The 12,105-nt window shown below is 46.0% G+C and overlaps 1 pseudogene; it reads left to right on the top strand.

Moving 5' to 3' along the window:
* The window catches only part of LOC109572124 (zinc finger protein 548-like), a 39,904-nt pseudogene that overhangs the window by 1,418 nt on the left and 26,381 nt on the right, over positions 1-12,105 (top strand).

Below are 12,105 nucleotides of genomic sequence, written 5' to 3'. Positions count from 1 at the left end.
TGCGGTGGTGGGGAGTGCCAAGAACTTCAATGTGCAGTTGAATAAGCTGTAAAATTAATATCTATTCACTGCTCAGGTCAAAAGTGATATATACATCGGACCTCAGAAGCTGCCTGTGGGGTTCTTTCAAAACAGCTCGGCCTGTCTTCAGAAAGCTAATGTATTGGTTAATATTTTAAGTAAACATTTCCTTTATTTTATTTGTTAATTGATTTCTTTTTACTGCACTGGGTCTTCTTTACTGCCCAAGGGCTTTGTCTAGTTGTAGAGAGCAGGGGCTGCTCTTCGTTGGGCTGCAAGCTTCTGTTGTTGCAGAGCACGGACTGTAGGTCAAGCAGGCTTCAGTAGTTGCAGCATGTGGAATCTTCTCGGATCAGGGATCGAACCCGTGTCCCCTGCACTGGCAGACGGATTCTTAACCACTGGGTCAACGGGGAAGCCCCTCCTTTCCTTTCTTGCTTCTTCTGCCGGTTATGTGGGAACGTCTGACGCTTTTGTTTAGTGTCGCTCTTTTGTTTTAAAACTTTATGAAAATGAATGTTTTATGACTTTTTTCTTTTTTAAAACTTTATGAAAATGAATGTTTTATGACTTTTTTCTTTTGCACAATACGGTTTGACTTTACCCATGTTTTTCATGGCTATGCATTTGTTGCAGGAAGGGGTGAGTCAGGAGGTAAGGCGACAGGTCACAGCCTTCAAAAGAACGACATATCCATAGGAGGTGACTAAAACTGGTTAGAACCAAGTGAGTCCAGGATGGCGTAGGATTTGAGTTCCCGTGGCCCTTTTGAACCTCGTTATGTTCTCAGTGGAATACATTAGCATCTAAATGAAACACCACCAGCGCCATGACAGTTCTAAGGCTAATCATGAAAGGTCAAAAAGTGGGTGGTGGCCCAATTCCTGAAAATCCGCGCCACTTCCCCCATAATGGTTGGAATAATTCTCCTACACATTAGCCTGTGAAATTACCCAGGGCATAAGAAGCAACCTCATCATATTTTGAGGCCTCTCGCTTTTGAGGTGGCCCACACTCTGTGGAGTGTTTCTCTCTCAGTAAATCTACTTCTTCCCTATCTCTCACCGAATTCTTTTTGTGAGGAGACATCAAAAACCTGCCCTTCATTAAGATATGAGACCAGGTGTGTGATCTCAATTAAAAGTTCCCATGTGGGTTCTGGCCAGTTCAAGTCCTGGTATGTGGGTTGCAGGGTCTCAGAGGCACCCCTTCCTGGGCCTGAGAGTGGCCTCCTGTCTAACACTCGGAAATGAATTGTTACAAGGGACACAGGTGCTGACAGAGAAGAGGCTTCATTGGAAAGGGGTGCCTGCGTGGGAAGCAGCAGGGTCAGGGAACCCAGGAGAACGGCCCCACCACGTGGCTCCGGTTTTATGGGAATGGGCTCAGTTTGCGGGTTGTCTCTGGCCCACCTTTCTGACTCAGGGTCCTTCCTGGAGGCACACACACCTCCCCACCAAGATGGATTCCAGTGTGAGGGATTCTGGGAGGTAGGCAGGACAGATCTCTTCCGTCCTCTCAGACCCTCGCGGAATCTCGCAGTTAGTTTTCATAGACTGCACTTCCATCTTTATCAGGACCCCCAGCTGGGAGGCAGCTCAGACAAGTGGTTGTCATTGTGCTTGGCCAAGGCAGGCAGTTTCAGTCAACAGTTCCCTGACACGCGGTTTTTCCTTTCTTGTGCTTTATTCTGTAGGTGTGAATATATGAGTAAAATGTCTTTATAAGTACTCCTGTGGAAAGCTCTTCTGTGCTTATGGGTTTGTTTTTTCTTTATTTTTCTTTTCCCTGCTTTCTGTATTTATAAACATTCCTGCTGTAGCCATACCTGCCATGTGTTCTGGGGTATATACAGCCTGCATTTTCTAATGTGTGTGTTAAAATTATTGTATTTTAACGTACATTTCCACTTTTTAATTTTGTTTTGCTCTCTCTTACTAGTGTTCACTTAGTTCTATGAATGAAATTATTATATATTATTACCTATGTTTTATCTATTCCATTTGTAGATTTTGATACACACTCATTATACAGTACATAAACTTACAGCTTCACACATACACACGTTTAGAGGCCTTTTACAAATAATGTTGGTTAGAGTAAGCTGATTTACAGTGTTGTGTTGGTTTCAGGTGTACCGGAAGTAAATCACACATACAAACACATGCATCCACTCTTTTGTAGATTCTTTTCCCGTGTGATTCGTCAGTGTTGAGTAGAATTCCTTTGCTGTAAACAGTAAGCTCTTATCAGTCAGCTATTGTACATATAGTTGTTGTTCAGCCGATAAGTTGTGTCCAACTGTTGCAACCCCATGGACTGCAGCACACCAGGCTTCCCTGTCCTTCATTGTCTCCTAGAGTTTGCTCAGATTCATATCCACTGGGTCGGTGATGCTATCTAACCCTCTCATCCTCTGCTGTCCTCTTCTCTTGCCTTCCATCTTTCCCAGCATCAGGGTATTTTCCAGTAAGTCAGTTCTTCACGTCAAGTGGCCAAAGTATTGGAGCTTCAGCTTCAGCATCAGTCCTTCCAATGAATATTCAGGACTGATCTCCTTTAGGATGGACTGGCTGGATCTCCTTGCAGTCCAAGGGACTCTCAACAGTCCTCTCAACACCACAGTTCAAAAGCACCAATTCTTCAGGGCTAATCCTTCTTTATGGTCCAACTCTCCATTCCGTACATGACTACTGGAAAAACCATAGCTTTGACTAGACGGAACTTTGTCGGCAAAATAATGTCTGCATTTTAATATGCTGTCTAGGTTGGTCACAGCTTTCCTTCTAAGGAGCAAGTGTCTTTTAATTTCATGGCTGCATTCACCATCTGCAGTGATTTTGGAGCCCCCAAAATAAAGTCTGTCACTGTTTGCATTGTTTCCCCATCTATTTGCCATGAAGTGATAGGACTGGATGCCATGATCTTAGTTTTTTGAATGATGAGTTTTTAAGCCAGATTTTTTTACTCTCCTCTTTCACCCTCATCAAGAGGCTTTTTAGTTCTTGTCCACTTTCTGCCATTAGAGGGGTATCATCTGCATATTTGAAGTTGTTGATATTTCTCCTGGAAATCTTGATTCCAGCTTGAGCTTCGTCTAGTCTGGCATTTTGCATGATGTACTCTACATATAAATTAAACAAACAGGGTGACCTAAATAGACAGCTTCCCTGGTGGCTCAGATGATTAAGAATCTTCCTGTAATGCAGGAGACCCAGGTTCTGTCCCTGGGTCGGGAACACCCCCTAGAGAAGGGAATGGCAACCCACTCCAGTATTCTTGCCTGGAGAATTCTATGGACAGAGGAGTCTGACTGGCTAAAGTCCATGGGGTCACAAAATTGGGCACAACTGGATGACTAATACTTTGACTTTCAAACAGGGTGACAATATACAACCTTGTAATCCTTTCCCAGTTCTGAGCCAGTCCGTTGTTCCATGTCCAGTTTTAACTGTTGCTTCTTGACCTGCATATAGGTTTTCTTAGGACGCAGGTAAGGTGGCCTGGTAGTCCCGTCTCTCTTAAGAATTTTCCAGTTTGTTGTAATCCACCCAGTTAAAGGCTTTACGGTGGTCTAGGAAGTAAAAGTAGATGTTTTTCTGGAATTCTCCTGCTTTTTTTATGATCCAGTGGATGTTAGCAATTTGATCTCTGGTTCCTCTGCCTTTTCTAAACCCAGCTTATGCATATGGAAGTTCTCAGTTCATGTACTGCTGAACACTTGCTTGAAGGATTTTGAGCATGACCTTACTAGCATGTGAAATGAGTGCAATCATGGTAGCTTGTACATTCTTTGGCACTGCCCTGTCTTTGGGATTAGAATGAAAACTGATCTTTTCCAGTCCTGTGGCCATTTCTGACTTTTCCAAATTTGCTGACATACTGAATGCAGCACTTTAACAGATTCATCTTTTGGTGTTTTAAATAGCTCAGCTGGAATTCCTTCACTTCCACTAGCTTTGTCTGTAGGAATGCTTTCTAAGGCCCATTTGACGTCATACTCCAAGATGTCTGGCTCTAGGTGAATGGTCACACCATCGTGGTTATCTGGGTCATTAAGATCTTTTTTATATAGTTCTTCTGTGTATTCTTGTCACCTATTCTTAATCTCTTCTGCTTCTGTTAGGTCCATACATTTCTGTCCTTTATTGAGCCCATCTTTGCATGAACTGTTCCCTTGGTATCTCTAATTTCCTTGAAGAGATCTCTAGTCTTTCCTATTCTATTGTTTTCCTCTATTTCTTTGCACTGGTCACTGAGGAAGGCTTTCCTACCTCTCCTTGCTGTTCTTCGGGACTCTGCATTCAGTTGGGTTTATCCTTCTCTTGCTGCATTGCTTTTGCTTCTCTTCTTTGCTCAGCTCTGTGTGAAGTCTCCTTGGACAACCACTTTGCATTCTTGAATTTCTTTTTCTTTGAGGTGGATTTGGTCACTGACTTGTACAGTGTTACGAACCTCTGTCCATTGTTCTTCAGGCACTCTGTCTGTCAGATCTAATCCCTTGAATCTGTTTGTCACTTCCACTGTATAATCGTAAGGGATTTGATTTAGGTCATACCTGAATGGCCTATGGTTTTCCCTATGTTCTTCAATTTAAGTCTGAATTTTGCAATAAGGAGTTCATGATCTGAGCCACAGTCAGCTCCATGTCTTGTCTTTGCTGACCGTATAAAGCTTCTCCATCTTTGGCTGCAAAGAATATAATCAGTCTGATTTCAGTATGACCATTTGGTGATGTCCATGTGTAGAGTCTTCTCTTGTGTTGTTGGAAGAGGGTTTACTATACCAGTGCATTCTCTTGGCAAAACTCTGTTAGCCTTTGCCCTGGCATCATTTTGTACTCCAAGGCCGTACTTTCCTGTTACTCCAGGTATCTCTTGAGTTCCTACTTTTACATTCCAATCTCTTACGAGGAACAGGACCCGTTTTTGGTGTTAGTTCTAGAAGGTCTTTAGGTCTTCATAGAACTGGTCAGCTTCAGCTTCTTCAGCAGTAGTTGGGGCATAAACTTGGATTACTGTGATGTTGAATGGTTTGCCTCGGAAAAGAAATGAGATCATTCTGTCGGTTTTGGGGTTGTACCCAAGTACTGGATTTCAAACTTATTGTTGACTCTGAGGGCTATTCCATTTCTTTTAAGGGCTTCTTGCCCACAGTAGTAGATATAATGGTCATCTGAATTAAATAAATTCCTGTCCATTTGAGTTCACTGATTCCTAAGATGTTGATGTTCACTCTTGCTGTCTCATGCTTGACCACATCCAGTTTACCCTGATTCACAGACCTGACGTTCCAGGCTCCTATGCGGTGATGTTCTTCACAGCACTGGACTTCACTTTCACCACCACACGGCCACAGCTGGGCACGGTTTCCGCTCTGGCCCAGCCACTCCGTTCTTTCTGGAGCTGTCGGTCGTTGCCCTCTCCTCATCCCCAGTAGCACACTGGACACCTTCCCATCTGGGGGCCCGTCTTCCAGTGTCGTATCTTTTTTGGCCTTTCATCCTGTTCATGGGGTTCTAGTGGCAAGAACACTGTAGTGGTTTACTGTTCTGTCATCCAGTGGACAGTGATCTGCCAGAACTTTCCCTATGACCCATCTGTCTTGGGTGGCCCTGCACGGCATGACTCATAGCTTCGCTGACTTATACAAACCCCTTCACCATGAATATATATATATATATTCCCTGGTATTTAGCTGGTAAAGAATCTACCTGCAATGCAGGAGACCCTGGTTCGATTCTTGACTTGGGGAAAATCCCTTGGAAGGGAACAGCTACCCACTCCAATATTCTGGCCTGGAGAATTCCATGGACTGTTTTTTCCTTGGGGAATGCAAAGACTCGGACATGAATGAATGGCTTTCACTTCACTTCACCATGACAAGGCTGTGATCCCTGATTTATATATAGTAGCTTGTGTATCTCAATCCCAATTTTTATACTTCTCTGTACCTTTCATCCCTGCTTTCCCCACTAGTAACAAGTTTGTTTTTCACATATGTGGGTCTATTTCTGCTTTGTAAACAAATTTGTTTGTTTGTTTGTTTTCCTTTTTTCACATTTGACATATAAGGGACATCATATGGCATTTGTTTTTCACTGTTTGACTTACGTCACTCTGCATGACAATCTCTAGGTCAATCCTTGTTGCTACAAATGGTATTACTTTGTTCCTTTTTTATAGCTAATAGTCCACTGGATCAGTTCAGTCACTCAGTCGTGTCCAACTTTTTGTGATCCCATGGACTGCAGCACGCCAGGCCTCCCTGTCCATCACCAACGCCTGGAGATTGCTCTGTCTCATGTCCATCAGGTTGGTGATGCCATCCAACCATCTCATTCTCTGTCATCCCCTTCTGCCTTCAATCTTTCCCAGCATTAGGGTCTTTTCCAGTAAGTCAGTTCTTCACATCAGATGGCCACAGTATTGGAGTTTCAGCTTCAACATCAGTCCTTCCAATGAATATTCAGGACTGATTTCCTTTAGGATGGACTGGTTGGATCTCCTTGCAGTCTAAAAGACTCTCAAGAGTCTTCTCCAACACCACAGTTCAAAAGCATCAATTCTTCAGTGCTCAGCTTTCTTTATAGTCCAACTCTCACATCCATACATGACTGTTGGAAACACCATAGCTTTGACTAGACTGGACCTCTATTGGCAAAGTAATGTCTCTGCTTTTTAACATGCTGTCTAGGTTGGTCATAGCTTTTCTTCTAAGAAGCAAGCGTCTTTTAATTTCATGGCTGCAGTCACCATCTGCAGTGATTTTGGAGCCCCCCAAAATAAAGTCTGTCACTGTTTTCATTGTTTCCCCATCTATTTCCATGAAGTGATGGAACTGGATGCCATGATCTTCTTTTTTGAATGTTGAGTTTTAAGCCAGCTTTTTCATTCTCTTTCACTTTCATCAAGAGGCTCTTTAGTTCCTCTTTACTTTCTGCCATAAGAGTGGTATTATTTGCATATCTGAGGTTATTGATATTTCTCCCAGAAATCTTGATTCCAGCTTGTGGTGCATCCAGCCTGGCATTTCTCATGATGTCCTCTGCATAGAAGTTAAATAAGCAGGGTGACGATATACAGGACGATATACATAGTCCTTTCCTGATTTGGAACCACTCTGTTGTTCCATGTCCAGTTCTAACTGTTGCTTCTTGACCTGCATACAGATTTCTCAGGAGGCAGGTCAGGTGGTCTGATATTCCCATCTTTTGAAGAATTTTCCACAGTTTGTTGTGATCTACACAGTCAAAATCTTTGTCATAGTCAATTAAGCAGAAGTAGATGTTTTTCTGGAACCCTCTTGCTTTCTCAGTGATCCAATGGATGTTGGCAATTTGATCTCTGGTTCCTCTGCCTTTTCTAAATCCAGCCTGAACATCTGAAAGTTCACGGTTCACATACTGCTGAAGCCTGGCTTGGAAAATTTTGAGCTTTACTTTGCTAGCGTGTGAGACGAGTGGAATTCTGTGGTAGTTTGAAAATTCTTTGGCATTGCCCTTCTTTGGGATTGAAATGAAAAGTGACTTTTTCCAGTCCTGTGGCCACTGCTGCAATTTCCCAGTTTGCTGGCATACTGAGTGCAGCACTTTAACAGCATCATCTTTTAGGATTTGAAATAGCTCAACTAGAATTCCATCACCGCCACTAGCTTTGTTTGTGGTGATGCTTCCTAAGGCCTGCTTGACTTTGCATTCCACGATGTCTGGCTCTAGGAGAGTGATCACACCACCATGATTATCTGGGTCATTAGGATCTTTTTTGTGCTTTCCTGGTGGCTCAGATGGTCAAGAGTCTTCCTGCAATTCAGGAGACCCGGGTTTGATCCCTTGGTCGGAAGATCCCCTGGAGAAGGAAATGGCAACCCATTCCAGTATCCTTGCCTGGAAAATTCCATGGCTGGTGAAGTCTGGCCGGCTACAGTCCTTGGGGTTGCAAAGAGTCAGCCACAACTGAGCGACTTCACTTTCTTTCTATGTGTTCTTGCCACCTCTTCTTAATATGTTCTGCTTCTGTTATGTCCATACCATTTCTTTCCTTTATTGTGCCCATCTTTGCATGAAATATTTTCTTGGTATCTTAATTTTCTTGAAGAGAGCTTTAGTGTTTCCCATTGTATTGTTTTCCTCTATTTTGCACTGATCACTGAGGAAGGCTTTCTTCTGTCTCCTTGCTATTCTTTGGAACTCTGCATTCAAATGGGTATATCTTTCCTTTTCTCCTTTGCCTGTAGCTTCTCCTCTTTTCTCAGCTATTTGTAAGACCTCCTCAGACAATCATTTTGCCTTTTTACATTTCTTTTTCTTGGGGATTTTTTTTGAGGGGAGGATCATTTTGATCCCTGCCTCGGGTACAATGTCTTGAACCTCCATCCATATTTCTTCAGGTACTCTATCAGATCTAATCCCTCGAATCTATTTGTCACTTCCACTGTATAGTCGTAAGGGATTTGATTTAGGTCATACATGAATAGTCTAGTGGTTTTCCACGAGGCCCATTACCAGTTAGAGGCCCATTACACGCAGGAACTCAGGAAGAACGCTCATTTGTCTTCAAGGGACAGGAGGCTTGACAAAACTCCATTTGTTAGTTTACCCTGAATGTGCCTGGAAATTTAGATGATACTAGAGGAGCCACTTGCCTGTATCCAGAGGGATGCTAGAAGTTTTCATCCTGGAGCATGATGCCGCTGTTATGCGCTGGGAGGCAGGGATCTGGAGGCCCCATCTTCCTTGATGGTTCCCCTTTCTAAAGAGGTGGCTCCAAATATTGGGGGGGGGGGAACCCTTGGCTGTGAGAACTCTTTGCGTTCCCCTGGACTGTAGCCCTACATGCCGGAATACTGGAGCGCATTGCCATTTCCTCCTCCAGGGGATCTTCCCAACCCAAGGCTCCAACCCGCGTCTACTGTGTGGCAGACAGATTCTTTACCACTGAGCCACCGGTGGGCTGGGGCACCCCGCTAGTTTCCTGCGAAGAAAAACACCACACTGAGGTCAAGCCGCCCCTGATTCCGCCCGCACGTCGGAGTCTGGGCCCCCAGGCCCTCCCGCTGTCCCAGACCCTGGGGCCTAAGAGTAGAGGAGGCAGAGCCCAGCCTCGGGGTTTTCTGGTTTGCCTGCAGGCAGGCCGGGTCGGGCCGGTCTCGGGAGACCCTGTCCGACTCCCCATGGCGGCTGGTCGATGGGCCGGGCGAGAATACTGGAGTGGGTTCGCCATTTTCTTCTCCAGGGGGATCTTCCCCACCCAGGGATCGAACCCACGTCTCTTGTGTACCTGGCATTGGTGTTGGGGTCCTTTAATGGACCGGGACCTGGCGGTCTGGAGGCGACGATAAGAAAGTGAAAGAGAGAAAGAGGCTGATACTCCCTGGTTTATGCAGAAAACCAACGAAGTCCTTAACACAGGACTTGCGTCTCTCACGAAGGCACCGGGCGCCCTCTCGAGGGGGTGAAAGCACAGAGTGCCTTCTTGAGAGAGTCTTAGAAGCCCGGGCAGGAGAGAGAGCAAGACGGGTCTCTGTGCTCCAGGGAATCAGCTGAAGAGAGAGCGAGAAGGACACGGGGCTCCACGCGCTGATGGAGCAGAGGTGCTTTAGTGAGTTTCCTGTGAGTTATAGGCTGTGGCACAAGGAGTTTCCTTCGTCAGGGATGAAGACCAGAAAACCAAACGCACAGTAACGTTACCAAGGGGACAAGGGAGGGTGATGGCCACAAGGTCAGGAGACAATCCGTATCTCAAGAAAGGGGGTCGAGACTAAGCAGTTTTGTGGTTCAGAGAATGTTTTCTAAAGGAGATTCAAGCCTGTCTCACACAATGACCCCAGTTCCTGGGAGCAGCGTGCTGTTCTGCCTAAAAAGAAACAAAGGACTTGTGAGAAACAGCACGTAGGGGTCCTCCTGTTAAACATTCCCTAATAGGCATCGGCAGGCGGATTTTTTTTTTTTTTAACCTCCGAGCCACTAGGGAAGTACTTCGAAAGCTTTACCATGTATCTCAAAGGGACAGAGAAAGAATTTACCATCAGGGGCTTGCTAAGGGAAATGCTCTAAGAGACTGCAGGAGATCCACTGCTGGAAGTTCCAAATACCCAACCGGTCTGAGAAGGTTACAGTGAATCCCAAAAGATTAGACACTGTGAGCAAACAGCCTGGGGCCTACTGACTCCCAGACAGTGGCAAACTCGAGTGACTTTTCCCGGGCCCAGCCTCTCATGAATATGCATTTATGCATGCCCCCAGGATTACAACTTCTTTCCCAGTGCAGGGCTTGGCGAGCTAGCTCCCCATCTCCTTGTCACAAGGAATAAATGCCTCTGAATTACCCAAAAGTCCTTGGCGTGTTCACTGGCTATGCTCGCCAAGGGAAGGAACCGCTGAACTCAGTAACATGAAGATACACTCAGCACAACTTGGAGGTCGTGCACATACACAGGTGGGGTCTGCAGGCTGACACCCCTCCGCAAGCCTGCACACACACGCACATTCCTCCATGTCCATGACAGAAGAGGTGTATGAGAGTTGGGAGACAGAAGAACACGACCAGGGTGTGCGACACACATCAGAGGCTCATGGGAAGGGATGGGAGTGTGAGGACACAAATGCACACAGGCTCCAGGGAGACAGGCACGGGAGAGGGAGGCCCCAGAGCCTGGTGTGTGGGTCACACACAGGCTCACAGTCACGCACATGGACTGAGTGTGACCAGGCAGCCTCGGCCTGGCTGGGAGACAACCCTGTCCTTCCCCAACCTACCGCCGCCCCTGCAGGTTTGATGGTGTGCTGATGGTTGGGCAGTCTGAGCATGGGTTGGAAAAGAGTTTCCAGACATAGTATTTTAGAAGAGAGAGTTTACTGAGAGCAAAAGAAAGAAAGAGGTAGTGAGGGGCCTTGAGAAGACAGCAGGCTGACTTCCTGACAGGGAGAGGCGACGCCTTTGTGGGGTTTTGGCCAATTTTTATAGGCTCAGGATAAAGAAAATTCTTATGGACAGGGGTGGCATTAAGTCATTGGTCGGAGCTCTTTTGGTGCCCCCTTGACCTAATATGGAGATGGGAGCTGGCTGGTTAGGGACAGTATGGGTCATGACAAACAAGATGGCCCACGACAGTGGTTGCCATGGAGATGGGCCGATTCTGCCCAGCGACCTCTGCCTAGGGTTCTACACTGACGGCGCTCAGAACAGGAGTCGGTGCTCACCTTGCCTCACCGGCAGACTCACACGTTTGCAGACCAGTTGCACACAGGAGCAATCGGCCCACACGCAGGGGCAGCAGACCTTGTGGGAAGTGCCTGCTGTCAGGGCCCAGTCTGAAGGGGACAGAGCCGGCGACAGGGCTGGGGGAGGTGACGGTCTCTACTGGAGCGCCAGCGTGTGCCGAGTCAGTTTCAGGGACAGTGGATTAAGGGCGGTTTGGGGAAGGGAAGAACTGTCTGGAGTGTTAACCGTTGTTTGGATGGTTTGTTTTACCCAGAGGGGCAGAGATGATCACCGCCCTGTGTGGCCGTCCTGGCTAAGTCCTAATTCTTTCTTCCTCCTGGTGTTTCTTGAAGTCTTTCCTCTCTAGTGGACAAGCATTTCTAACACTACCTGAGAAGTTTGCTATGTATTGAATTTCAGCTACAGCAATCCCAGTAAAATACATAGCAAAATTAAATTCCAGGCTTCCCAGGTGGCATTACTTGTAAAAAAACAAAAACAAAAAAAAAACACATGGGCCAATGCAGGAGATATGGGAGACACAGGTTCAATCCTTGGGTTGGGAAGATCCCCTGGAGGAGGGCATGGCAATCCACTCCAGTATTCTTGCCTGGAGAATCTCATGGACAGAGGAGCCTGGAGGTCCACAGTCCACAGGGTTGCGAAGAGGGTCGCATGACAAGTGACTAACCACGCATGCAGGGTAAATTCCTGTTAAATTCAGAAAAGCAAACACGGAGAAGAAATCTCACGGCTTAATATCATGAAAGTTTCTAGGCGATCCTACGGGTCTAACTTCCACAGTGTTTGGTCGGAACAGACCCAGGATGCCCCTTCCTTCAGCCTCCGATCACCCTCCAAACCTTTATTCAGTCGTAACCTC

This window comes from Bos indicus, chromosome 18 (genome assembly GCF_029378745.1).
Source record: "Bos indicus isolate NIAB-ARS_2022 breed Sahiwal x Tharparkar chromosome 18, NIAB-ARS_B.indTharparkar_mat_pri_1.0, whole genome shotgun sequence".
NCBI lineage: Eukaryota > Metazoa > Chordata > Mammalia > Artiodactyla > Bovidae > Bos > Bos indicus.
The sequence above is the reverse complement of the archived record's forward strand: the minus strand, read 5'-3'. Positions and strand labels throughout refer to the sequence as shown.